We start from the raw sequence: 13430 nt of genomic DNA, 5'->3' as shown, positions 1-13430 counted from the left end.
TAAAGACGTTATTTTTAGTTTTCTTTCTGGTTGAAGAGTACGGCGCACATTTTCCCCTTTTAGCCATGGGTGAGTCTAAATGGCTTTTGTGGAGAGATTAGCACACCCCGACTTTAATACAAGGTTTCCTTTTTTTAAGGATGTGTTTGTATACTTTCTGGACTTTTGAATTAAAAAAAAAAAAAATATATTATGATCTTTAAAGGGATCACTGTAGATGTGGACAAATCATTAAAGAGTGCAGAGATATATGATCCATAACTGGTTAGTGAAAATAACTTATTGATGAAATATAAAAAAAAATATTTTATTGTAGCACCTATTTTTATATGCACATTAGCATTTCTCTTTCCTTCACTATTTTAGGGCCTAATCTTGCAAATTTTTAACTCACTTGAGTATCTCTATTTGTGAAAGAAGTCCCAGCTTAGGCCTTCATCCTGCAGGCACTTAAGCACATGAACAACTTTACCAATGTGTGTGGTTCTGGAGACTCACTCATTGAGCAAAGTTAGTCAAAAGTCAAAACAATTAAGATAGAGGATGCAGAATTCTTCTTATAAGTAAAAATACTGGGATGTTTAAGTGTTTATTTTTTTTTTTTCCCCGGGTTGGGGTCCAAAGTCTGTGGATTGCTTTAAAGTATTGCACTACAGTGAGAGCTTTTTTCCCAAATCTGATATAGTATCAGAAGGACCTTTTAAATCTCTATAGATAATGCCAGTTATGACCAAATCCTAACAGACAATCTGAGATATAAAATCTGATCACAAAAGGAAAAAAAAAATCATTTTTCTCTATTGAAAAAATGTATCTTTCAGCAACCTCCTGCTCAGGAGTCTGGTTGGGCAAACTAGTGAGGGACATGTAGAAGGCATTCATTTTATCAGTAAAAAAAGTTTCATTTTTGATTTGTTGGTTTCATTTTTTTCTTTTTTTTTTTTAAAAAAATTGTATTAGTTAACCAAAATATAATGATTTTGCAACTGTTGTAGCCAGTTTATGATTGTTTAGTCGAGTACAATTGCACTTGTACAGATCCACATGTTTACTGGCATCCTGAAAGACCAAATGATGGACTGTACAAATCTCTATAAAATGTCTTTACCCCTTTGGGCAGCAGGCAATGGGAAGGATATTCATAAACACAGCATCACTGTAAGATGGGACAACTCATGTCTCATATGTATCCCAGCACATGTGATTTTTTAATAGTTTCTGAATAAACACTTGGTAAATATTTCAAATGTAAGATCCTGAAGTAATGAGTATCTGAACTTTCAAATTTCTGGCCAAAATAATCCGTTTGTACGTTGGATTCTCTTTACTAGCAATTAAGGCTTATCAAAAAGATCTAACGTTTCTAGGCAAACATAATGTGTTCTCTGTTTTTGAAACATGACATGTGGTAATTACCAGCATATATAACATGGGTCAGAAAGCAACGCAATGATATGTGTTTCAACAACATATTGAATAGGATAGTTTTATATTTACATTTTGTTTCCTTACTGGGGTGTTCTTTAATATATGGAACAGGGTAAGTGATATTTCACAAGTGTTTTCTTTCTTCATTAGGTTATATTTAATATTGTTTCCAGAGTTGCTCACTGGTACATCTTTTATTGCAAAAGGGCTCTGTTCTATTCTGCTTTTCCTACCCATGTACAATCTGTCACTTTCTACAAAAACAAAGCTGTATAACTGGGCTGTTGGAATTCAAGAAAAATGTTTTCTTGGCGTGTGTTCTTCCCTCTGTGCCACCTACACTGAGCAAAAGCAAAAAAAAAAAAAAAAAAAGAAACAAGCATGACTGTATTTAGCTTGGACAGTTTAGTAAGCAGAGTGTTATTTCAGTTTGAAATGCAAAGTTGAGAAGTGTTCTTTTGTCACAAGAGACATAACAAATGGCTATTCTGTTCACTGCTCTCCATCTCCTGCAGACTTCCCATTGACACCAGTGAGAGATGTGTGTGTGGCTGCCTGAGGTGCAGTTTTCCAGCCCTAACTTTGAATCTCTGCCTTTATAACTATTGCTGAAACCAGTGGCCTGGTTCTTCCATTTAAGCTCAGTAGAGGCATGCTGTTGTTAAATGGGTATAAGTAAGAAAATTTTCAGCCTCGCTGGCTTTGCCAGAGAAAGATTAGCTCAGAAAGGATTGAAGGAGAAGCTCCTGCAAACTTTGTGTCTCTTCATGTGTATATATATATCTTTCCTGTGTGGTTCTAACCTCATGTTTATGAGTTTGCATAGGTGTCAGTACAAACATAGGATGAGGTCCTTATTGTGAAAGGTACATTGCGCATGGCATTCTGCCACAAAGAGGCAGCATCCGCAAATGAGTAAATGAGCAGGAATTGCTTGGATTTGTAAGAAATAGCTGAAAGAAATCCCTTGACATTCTGTTTATGTTTGCATCCTGACGCTGCCATTTCTGAGGTCGGTAGTACTGCTGTTTCCATGTGTTTTACATGCATTTAATAACTGCTAATGAAGGATTTTTCTAATGGTCTACACTACAACCAGAACAATTAATTTAAATCTTTTTGACGACTCACCTTCAGTAGAAAAAAACATGTTATCGCTTGTGTTACTGGAGAAAAAGATTAATTGACATCAATTACCTACAGAAAGTACATACCTGAAGATAAATCCTTTAAAAGGAATACAGAGTCAAAAATAATATTCTTTAGTCAGTAATCATCCTGAAACATATCTGAAAGGGTTATTTGTGAATGAAGACTTCAATGGAAGTAGGAGTTCCCACTCAGCGGCTAAAATGATGTATCATCTGTGGATAATTATTGCAAGAAAAAGTAGATAGGAATAGAAATTGGCAAAGGGACGTATGCCTCTAATTCAAAAAGAGGATAACAGATAAAATAATTTATTTGAAGAAATTGATTTTGAGAATTCTGAATATTATTTTTAGCGGGTTATCAGATATATTATATTCTTTTTTTTTCTCTTTTTTTTTTTTTTTTTTTTTCTTTTTTTTGTGTTTTTTTGGGGGGGAGTTGACAAGTAATGTTGAGCTTACTGAATCATTCATGTGGCCTCACATTTCATTTCAAAAGTGCATAAGTGAATGAAATTCTGTGATGAACAAAAAAAAGGTAGAAGAGAATCCTGGTTTCTCAATGTAATTATTTGAAACAAAACATAAGTAAAACCCCTTCCCTTCCCTTCCCTTCCCTTCCCTTCCCTTCCCTTCCCTTCCCTTCCCTTCCCTTCCCTTCCCTTCCCTTCCCTTCCCTTCCCTTCCCTTCCCTTCCCTTCCCTTCCCTTCCCTTCCCTTCCCTTCCCTTCCCTTCCCTTCCCTTCCCTTCCCTTCCCTTCCCTTCCCTTCCCTTCCCTTCCCTTCCCTTCCCTTCCCTTCCCTTCCCTTCCCTTCCCTTCCCTTCCCTTCCCTTCCCTTCCCTTCCCTTCCCTTCCCTTCCCTTCCCTTCCCTTCCCTTCCCTTCCCTTCCCTTCCCTTCCCTTCCCTTCCCTTCCCTTCCCTTCCCTTCCCTTCCCTTCCCTTCCCTTCCCTTCCCTTCCCTTCCCTTCCCTTCCCTTCCCTTCCCTTCCCTTCCCTTCCCTTCCCTTCCCTTCCCTTCCCTTCCCTTCCCTTCCCTTCCCTTCCCTTCCCTTCCCTTCCCTTCCCTTCCCTTCCCTTCCCTTCCCTTCCCTTCCCTTCCCTTCCCTTCCCTTCCCTTCCCTTCCCTTCCCTTCCCTTCCCTTCCCTTCCCTTCCCTTCCCTTCCCTTCCCTTCCCTTCCCTTCCCTTCCCTTCCCTTCCCGCACCTTCCCTTCCCTTCCCTTCCCGCACCTTCCCGCACCTTCCCTTCCCGCACCTTCCCGCACCTTCCCTTCCCTTCCCTTCCCGCACCTTCCCTTCCCTTCCCGCACCTTCCCTTCCCTTCCCTTCCCTTCCCGCACCTTCCCTTCCCTTCCCTTCCCGCACCTTCCCTTCCCTTCCCTTCCCTTCCCTTCCCTTCCCTTCCCTTCCCTTCCCTTCCCGCACCTTCCCTTCCCTTCCCGCACCTTCCCTTCCCGCACCTTCCCTTCCCGCACCTTCCCTTCCCGCACCTTCCCTTCCCGCACCTTCCCTTCCCTTCCCGCACCTTCCCTTCCCGCACCTTCCCTTCCCGCACCTTCCCTTCCCTTCCCTTCCCTTCCCTTCCCTTCCCTTCCCTTCCCTTCCCTTCCCTTCCCTTCCCTTCCCTTCCCTTCCCTTCCCTTCCCTTCCCTTCCCGCACCTTCCCTTCCCTTCCCTTCCCGCACCTTCCCTTCCCTTCCCGCACCTTCCCTTCCCTTCCCTTCCCTTCCCTTCCCTTCCCTTCCCTTCCCTTCCCTTCCCTTCCCTTCCCTTCCCTTCCCTTCCCTTCCCTTCCCTTCCCTTCCCTTCCCTTCCCTTCCCTTCCCTTCCCTTCCCTTCCCTTCCCTTCCCTTCCCTTCCCTTCCCTTCCCTTCCCTTCCCTTCCCTTCCCTTCCCTTCCCTTCCCTTCCCTTCCCTTCCCTTCCCTTCCCTTCCCTTCCCTTCCCTTCCCTTCCCTTCCCTTCCCTTCCCTTCCCTTCCCTTCCCTTCCCTTCCCTTCCCTTCCCTTCCCTTCCCTTCCCTTCCCTTCCCTTCCCTTCCCTTCCCTTCCCTTCCCTTCCCTTCCCTTCCCTTCCCTTCCCTTCCCTTCCCTTCCCTTCCCTTCCCTTATTTCATATTTTACTCTCATTTATAACAAAATGAGCTGAATTTACAGTGGTTAATCCCAGGAGATATAGCCTGTGATTTCTAGACATTCCTACACACTGTTTGAAACACCAGATGTTCTGTCAGTCCTCTCATCAGTTAAAAGTGACAAAAATACAGCTTCCACCTCGGTAGTTCTGGAGCCCACATTCTCACGCCTTTTTTTTTTTTTAATACATATATCTTTACCATCCAGTATTTTAATGGTCACTTAAGGTTGTGAAAGCATGTTCAGTTGATACTGCATACTGCAGAATTTAATTTCTAAACATTTTCTTATGTTTTAATTTTTTTATAATGCTTACAGGTATTTCTTCGGGGTATTCTTTTAGGAAAACATCTTTAGGAAAGCATCGTTCCTCATATCACATAATAATTTAATTATTAAAATAATTTTTGAAATTTGTAGAAGAGCCTAAAAATGAGCTTATGACTCACAGTAAACACAATATAGAAGATATATCTGTAAAGACAGGAATAGCTAATTGTGGTTGTTAGAAAATATGAAGGGAAGATCCTGCTTTTGTAGGTTGTTTAGATCTCTGTTTAGCTGGAGCTAAAATGTCTGACCAGCATGTTGTTTCTTACAGAAACTTAAGAGTCTGTTTAATGCATATGGTTCCCTCTCAGGGGGCAGAGTCCATTAAGGCACTACATCCTGAAGGACAGGGTAAACAAGAGCTCCTTCATTTTTAGAGGGCAGGTTCTTTATATTGCTCAGTGTCTCCAGGGAACCTGAATAGCCTTTCATTAGGTTAAAGACTGGCATACTGAATTACAGCGTCTCCAAACCAGAGAAGGAGGCTGAAATCTTTTGCTGTCTTATGCAGAACTGAGAATGCTATTGGCACTACTGGCATTAAACAAGAAAAATGGGGAGAGATGAGAGAGTGAATGGCAGACACAATTCCATAGCTGTCATCCTTCAAACAGTTGTCACATTTCTATTGATTATTTGATTGTAGGGAGCTTGTACCTCTATTCTGCAGCATCCACTTACCCTGGAAAATGTAGGACCTCAAGCTAAGGAGTGTCAGGAGGATGGAGGAGTAGACAAGTGAGGCATTTCTGTGAGAGAAGTGGGCAGGATAGCAGCACTCTGAATGGAGCAGCCACGCTATTTGTTTTTCCCAACACTTCTAAGAAGCTTTGCAATGTGTTTTGCTGAAAAGAGAGCACACAGATCTCCTTACAGTCCTGCAATACTGTCTTACATATTTGTATTTGTCCATTTATATATAAATAGTATCCTAATATTATAAGTCTTTGCATTTTTTTCATTATTCAGCTGCATTTCAGGATATCTAGCAGTATGATGATACTCCAGAAATGCTAAGCACAGTTATGCTTTAGAATAATTGTTTATTCTTAAAACACTGAACAGAGCAGAGATAGGACAGAAAAAAAGGTACATTTAGGTCCTAGGAACAAGAGGCATCTAGTTAATTGAATATACAAAGAAATAAAGTGTAATGAAGTTTGTAATTGAATGGTTCTCAAATTAACTATTTAACTTACAGCTAATGGGCCACATTTTGCTTCTAGTTGTGTAAGTACACAACTGGATTCCACTGACTTGAGAAACTTGCAAAACATTTACCTTGCTCTTGTGAGTCTGGCATTTTGTCATTGAAATAAGCCATTCTCTTAGTATTTGTGTTTTGTACAATGAAAAATTTGAATACAGTAATGATAAACATTAGTAGTTCTTCTCTGTACCTCCAAAATGAATCACATGGATTTCCAATCTGCTGACAAATTAACTGAACACTGATGTAAAACGGCACTGTAAAGTTTATCTTGGATCCCTGATTATATGGAAGTACAGTTTACATCCACAGACATACATGTGGCTCTTCAGAATGATGGATCATATGAATAGACAACATACCTCTATTTAATTCTGTGCCCTCGGTCCCAAAACCTGGAATTAGATTCAATACTTATTGATAAAAATTGTTCCCTTTGTGGTGTTTTTGCCATGGAAGATGCAAGTACTTTTGCTGCAATTTTGCAGGCTTATATTTACAATGTTTTTAAATTTTACAGAAAACTATAGGCCATGTCCAAACAAAAAATTATTTTTTTTTCTGGCCGGACACACGATTACTATTTGTATATCATGAAATGGTTCTGGGTGATCTTCCAAAAATGTCCAGATTAGGATAAGATAAAAGGTTGAATAATAATTGTGTGGTTCAATATTTCATGTAATAAAATATTTTTTTTCCTGATGATTTCAACAGTATATCTGATTTTGTGAACAACTAGATTATTAACACATTTGGTAATTTTGTATTCTGTGGCAAAAAGTTTATATTTGAGGAAGGGGACAAAGTATGAGATTGCATTTGTCAGATGTCATATCAATTTTATTCAAAAATGCTTAGAGCAAAAGTACTGAGTTAAATTCTTCAAACTTGAAAGGTAGAAGTCTAGTCCAATTTTTGAATTTTGGAAACAGTGTTTAATTACCAACTAGATAATTATTTTAACCATACATATTTTTTTACCATCTGTACTTTAAAAAATAAACAAGTGTGTATGTATACATGAAGTGTATGTGCACATATATATGTCTGCATATATACATATATGTACACCTACACTTATCTACTTTCATTTCTTTAATTAAAATTGTCTTTACTATAATGTAAGAATATTTCCATGTGAATTGTGAGAGCTTTTAGGCTTGGAATGAAACAGAAGTTCTTCATAGAGCATGTAAGAGGTAAATGCTATATCCATGTAATCACCAAAAAGTCAGTCCAGTCATACAATGCTTCAGCTTTTCTAATATAGTAATATAAATTTTGTGTTGGGGTTACTAGGAACAAAAGTTTGGGTTCAAATCAGTTTTCAAGTGTCTGAACATGGATTGAAGGGTATTAATATTGCAGTATTTTAAACCTGTACCTTTTAGATTTGACATAATATCACATGGCAAAACTGGCCTGAAATTGACTTTCTGTAACTTTACTACTATAGCAATTCATCGGTCCAGTCAAATGGATAAATAGACACATAACAAATGTATTGTTGAGAAAGACAAGAGTTCTTAGAAAGGTCTCTCACTTAGGTGTCTGAATTTAGTTTTAAAATTCTGAATTCATAATGGTGTTTAATTATGCAATTAATTATTACAAGTAATGACAAAGATTTGTTTCCTTTCTAAATGCTGAACTTAGGTGAGCTAATCAGTTTTTTAGTTACGACTATAATAAAGCTGTTAGTCCCAGTGGCAGTTGCTTTCTGCTGAAAATTAAAGCAGGGTTGTTCTTAGCATTGGTACTCTTCAGCCATGATGCAATTTTATCATTTAAATTTTATTTTAAAATATGAAAAATTAAGGATTTTAAAATTATTTTCAGGTTGGCAGTTTTCTAAGTTGAATTGAATATGTTATTAAGTTTATCTAGAATTTTTTAATTATGCAATTTTAAGTAGTTGTTTGTTTCTTTTTTTTGTTTGTTTTGTTTTTTAAGCCATCCATACAACTCTTTACAGGTGATGTAATGATATGGTTCCATGAATTTATGTGTAGTTATGTTCAGTGTTGCACATCTGGTTAGATGGCATCTGGTAACTTACAACAAAACAAAATATCTGGATTACAACATGCTTCACATTAAGCTCAAAATTCAAGAATATGTACATTTTTCTGTTTCCAAATTTGTAAGAAATGCTTACACAAACATCAAAGAACTTGAACCACTTTCAAAGAATGCGTATTCTGCTGAATCATTTATTCCCAAGTATAAATATCTTCTTTTAGTGATGATGAAAAGTGCATCAAAGGAAAAATTGCCTAATCAGTATATTTGATGGTTTTGAAGTGAGTGAAAATTCTCTCATTGATTTTACTTTTTTTGGAAGCATATAATGTCTTTACACTGTATGTTTCTTCCTGTTAGAGACTGTTTATTAGCCTACCATGCATAAGAAAAATCCCTGCTACAAAGGTATTTCAAATCTCTATCCATTACAGCCTTGGCTCTTTCTTAAAGTTGTTTTATTTTTTCAGTGATTAAATTATGCTTGGTCTTTTAAGGGTTGATTTTTTTGCTTTCTTCCATTCAAACATATCATACAATGCAGTCAATACTGGTGGTGGAAATTATTTTAAAAGCTGTATATTGATGGGTTCTTCGTGTTTACAACATTATTATTTAAAAGCATTCTAACTGTTTGAAAGATTTAACAGTTACACATTTTTTATTTTAATTTTATGCTTCCTTCTCATTCTTTTTTTCCTACACATTACTGAATCAAACTGCCTGCCTTTGCTTTGAAGGCTGCTTTTTATTTTAAGTACAGAGCACAGTTGTGTGCAAAGGGATCTAAGGTATTGTTCTTCAGTGTGTTTATTTCTTTTAAAGAAAAATATTGTGCTCTTCTAAATAGCTATTGATTTTCTAAGGAAAATCACATGATATGCATTTCTTCTCTCCTTCTCCATTCTTACATTGTGAGGCACTGAAGAGGTGTGTTTGGTTTTGTAGCTTTTTTGTAGCAGATGTAACACCTTAAGCAAAAAACTCATCATTGTCAAAGGAAAATATGTTTTAAGTAGGATTTTTTTTAAAAAATCTACCTATAGCATCATTACTGTAAAATTGTAACACAAATACATACCTGCATAAACATGCATTTACATGTACGTGTGGGACACCAGATTTGGGTTTTTTTCCCCCAGTTAATTTTTTTTTTTTTAATGCATCTTTTCTCAACGAGAGGATTTGTCATATAATTAGAAAGTGCTTAAATAATGAAGCTTTCCAGCAGAGTAATTTAGGCCATAAAGTGGTCTCCTTATTGACAGTTTCTGATTGGTTTCAAATGTTTATTTTTAATTTTTGGCCTGACAAGTAATAATTTCCAACAAGTTAAGTGGTAATGTGCCATAATATCATGTTGAACAGTAGAATCTATTAGTTTAATCGTGCAATATATTACTTAATAATTTTTTAATGGTAAGAGTCTACTAATGCATATTGTACTAACATGTACATTAATTCTTCCTTAAGAATACTTTTTCCTAAAGAATAAAAAGTTACTACTCTCTTGCAAAAAGTTTTTTCTAAAAATATGAGAAGTAGTTAAGATAATGATTCTAAATTCAATGGGTTTTAGAAGTATAATTGAATGTCTTTATGATGGGCAATATTTTTTCATCCACACATTTTTTACAATGAATGTGTTCTATAATTTTCAGTATATTTTATATACCTAGTGTTATCTGTAATTAAATATTTCTTAAGACTTTTTGGATTACTAAGAAGTTTTTGTTAGATTTAGTTAGGATCAGAGTTTTAATTATGGAGGAAGAAAAACCCCATCTCATCAGTCTATCTTCATACTATTTATCTTTTTTATCTTATGATCAAATAACTCAGATTTATTTTTCTGTCATGTTAAAGTACTCATTTGCTGTGTAGTAGTTTGAGAATTACTTACTGCTCTATATAATAATCTATGGTTAAATACCAAAAAAATTCCCATCTTTGGTCTGATTGATTCTATGTAATTTTAATCTATAGTTACATAGTGAAACTGTTTTCTTTTATGTTTGTCTTAGACTTAGGTGCCCTTGTCTCCAGGTCTGTGTTTCAATGTAAGGCCTCACATATGTTCACTTTGTTCACTTAATCAAAACTCAGTATTACTTCATAACCCAGACAGAAAACCATTTAATAGTTTCCTGGGGCAATGAAGACAAAATTTCCAAAATAGATTTTGATTTTCTGACTCCTTCCACATGTGAAAATTTGATTGATGTGAGTTGTCCCATTGGGTTCAATCAGGATTTTTTGTGATACATACTTTTATGTTTGGAATTCTGAATTTAAATATGTCTGACACATACAGACTTATACCAATACTTAATCTGAGTTCTAGTTTGTCTAATGGAGAAGGAAATGTTTCTAAAAACTTTAGGATTATGATTACTGTTGCTAAAGCATTTTCTTCCTATGAAAAGGTCTTTTCTGGATTTACTCACACAGAAAATATACAATTAGGTGTTTGTATCTGAGAACATTTTGATATGTTTGAAAAGATCTGAGGACCTTCAAACCTGAAACTACTTCAGTTTCTGAAGTGTTTACTTTTTGTTTTCAGTTGAATGTTGCTGGCTTGAAAAGGTTACTGATAATAATGTTTAAGCCTAATGACAGAAAGGTACTAGGAGGCTTAATGAATGTTTTTATTTATTCAGATATTTGAACTATATATAAAAGGTATATATATAAAATATTGGTAGCTATAGGTTCTGAATGTCTTCCTTTTGTCTTGTCTTCTAAAATGGGGTGGGTTTTTTTTTTTACTTCAATAGAGATTGCAGGATTTGAATGAATTATAAAGATGTTAAATAGCTGTCATTCAAATACTTCAATAAGAATAGTTTTTTTATTGTTGTTATTGTTTTCATTAAGCTCAGAAAAAATCAGGTCATATCTATTTTTGGGACTCAGAGGGTTTTTAGGAGGTGAGTGAACAATTGCTAAGAGGCCTTGGGCCTCTCCATGTTAAAACAAGTTAAATGACCACAGTGATTAAAAGGGAGCTCATTTTAGTGAGTTTGTGTTTTGAGAATATGGTCAATTTATATTTATCTCTGCATTTTAAATATTAAAAAGATTAACATTGTCAAAGTTGTTTACTAATACTGAGAAGGAGACAACTATTCTCAGGACAGAGACTCTTAAAGCAGGTATTTCTATTACCAGAAGTTAAATCAAAGATTTCAATTGAACTGTCTAAATTGAGAGATGCAGAAGTAAAAACATACAGAACATAGGGCATTTGATACATAGACTATCACTAAAACTTAAACTGGTAAGCATTTTTTTAGTTATGTACAGCTTTTCAACCCTTGATGTCATATTCTTATATTAAAAGGATGTTTTAGCTGTAGATAGGGCAGCACAGTCAGAAGAGAGACAGGTATTATTTTATTTAATCTTAGAAAAATTGTGGGGTTTTTTTGTTTGTTTGTTTGTTTGGTTGGTTGGTTGTGGTTTTTTTTTTCCAATACACAGGCATCAAAATTTAAAAAAATCCAGTATCAGCATTAAAATTGCTACAAGCAAACTGAAATATGAAATTAAGATATGTTGTTCTGTGACCATGGGAGATATTTGTGAGAGTGCTTTGTTGACAATTAATTGATAATTATGGCTTGTATTCTTCTAACACCTTTCTTCCCAAAGGATCCTAAAGTGCCTTACAAAATTAGGGCCTGTTCCTGCCCTGACTGAAGTCAATGGGAGCACTGCCAATGGGAACAGCACTGGGTACTTAGGAAGCTAATAAAAGCTGCATTCAAACATCATTTCTGCTACTAAAATGTGTAACTGTTCAACTTACACAGCAATACTCCCAGCGGTTTAAGACAGGAAGTGAATATTACCATATACAGATTGCAAATTTTTAAAAAAGTATGATTTTAAAGCGGTACATGGTCCAAATCAATATTAGTGTTAATAGCACTGATTTTGATTAAGATTTCTGTTTGAGTCTTCATCCAAACAGATTTTTTGCATTTTTTTTTTCTGAAGATCTGAACATTAGTTCCAGTAAGTCTGATGACTGATGCAGCTTGCATTACTAATAAGTTGTGTACACATACTTTGGAGTTCAGATTTGCATGATTTTGGTGCAGTAATTTCAGAAAAATATAACATGGATGTACCAGTAATATTCTATAATTATTGGATCCTTTTGCTGATTAGTTTTTAATTTCTACCTGAAAAAGCCTGATATTATTATCAGAATTTTGTGTATGTTTCCATATTTGTTCAATTTACATATTGAGCTGGTTGCTGTGATATGTGGAGGACACGATTTGATGTTTATATAACTGAAATTCCAGTAGAAATTAAGCATTGTACCACATATTCTGATATTTTTCTTTATTTTTAATTAAAGTATCTTTCATATAAAATTTTTCAGCTACAAAACCATTAAACAGCATACATAGATCCAAACAAAAATACACGTGAGAACTAATGCAGGTAGCTGCAATACTATGAAAAGGCCTGAATTCTTTTTCACCCAGCACTTTTTTCTAAATTATTTATATTGGTGAATGAGAAAATAATTATATTATTTAACATTTTAAAAATTATTGCTATTTATCAAAGCAGAAAAAATAGCTCTTGGACTGTTTTGTTTGTCTCTAGTTAGAGGCTTTCAGATGGGACTGAAAAAGAAGCAGCTCAAAGAATAACTAAACATCAGAAATTATCTAGTAGAATATGTAGCAACTGAGGTCTTTGAATCAGATAAATACACGTGCTGTGTATTAAAAAAAAAATAAATTGAGATTACAGAGCTAAATAAATTCAATTCTAGTCTTGCTGAATCCTTCTAGTCTTACTCAATAAATATTTACTAAATCTGCCAGCAAAATCACAGAAGATAAATCTTTGCATTATTGACCAGACAGAAATTCTCTGTATCATTAATTTGAATAATATATTTACCTTATTAAAACAACAAAAAAAGACCCATGCCCCCCCAAAAAAATCAACAAAAAACCCAAAGAATAAACACCAAAAAAGCCCCCCAAAAAAGAAAGCCCAAAATATATGTAATACCACTTTTTAAATAATGTTCTCTTTTTCATACTGTACCTGTATAAAAAAGAGTGTACCCTGGGTCATCCCTGAGCAAAAAATTTTTCAGGTGGCTTAGAAAAGGG

This window comes from Cyanistes caeruleus, chromosome 3, assembly GCF_971803275.1.
Source record: "Cyanistes caeruleus chromosome 3, bCyaCae1.hap1.1, whole genome shotgun sequence".
NCBI lineage: Eukaryota > Metazoa > Chordata > Aves > Passeriformes > Paridae > Cyanistes > Cyanistes caeruleus.
The sequence above is the reverse complement of the archived record's forward strand: the minus strand, read 5'-3'. Positions refer to the sequence as shown.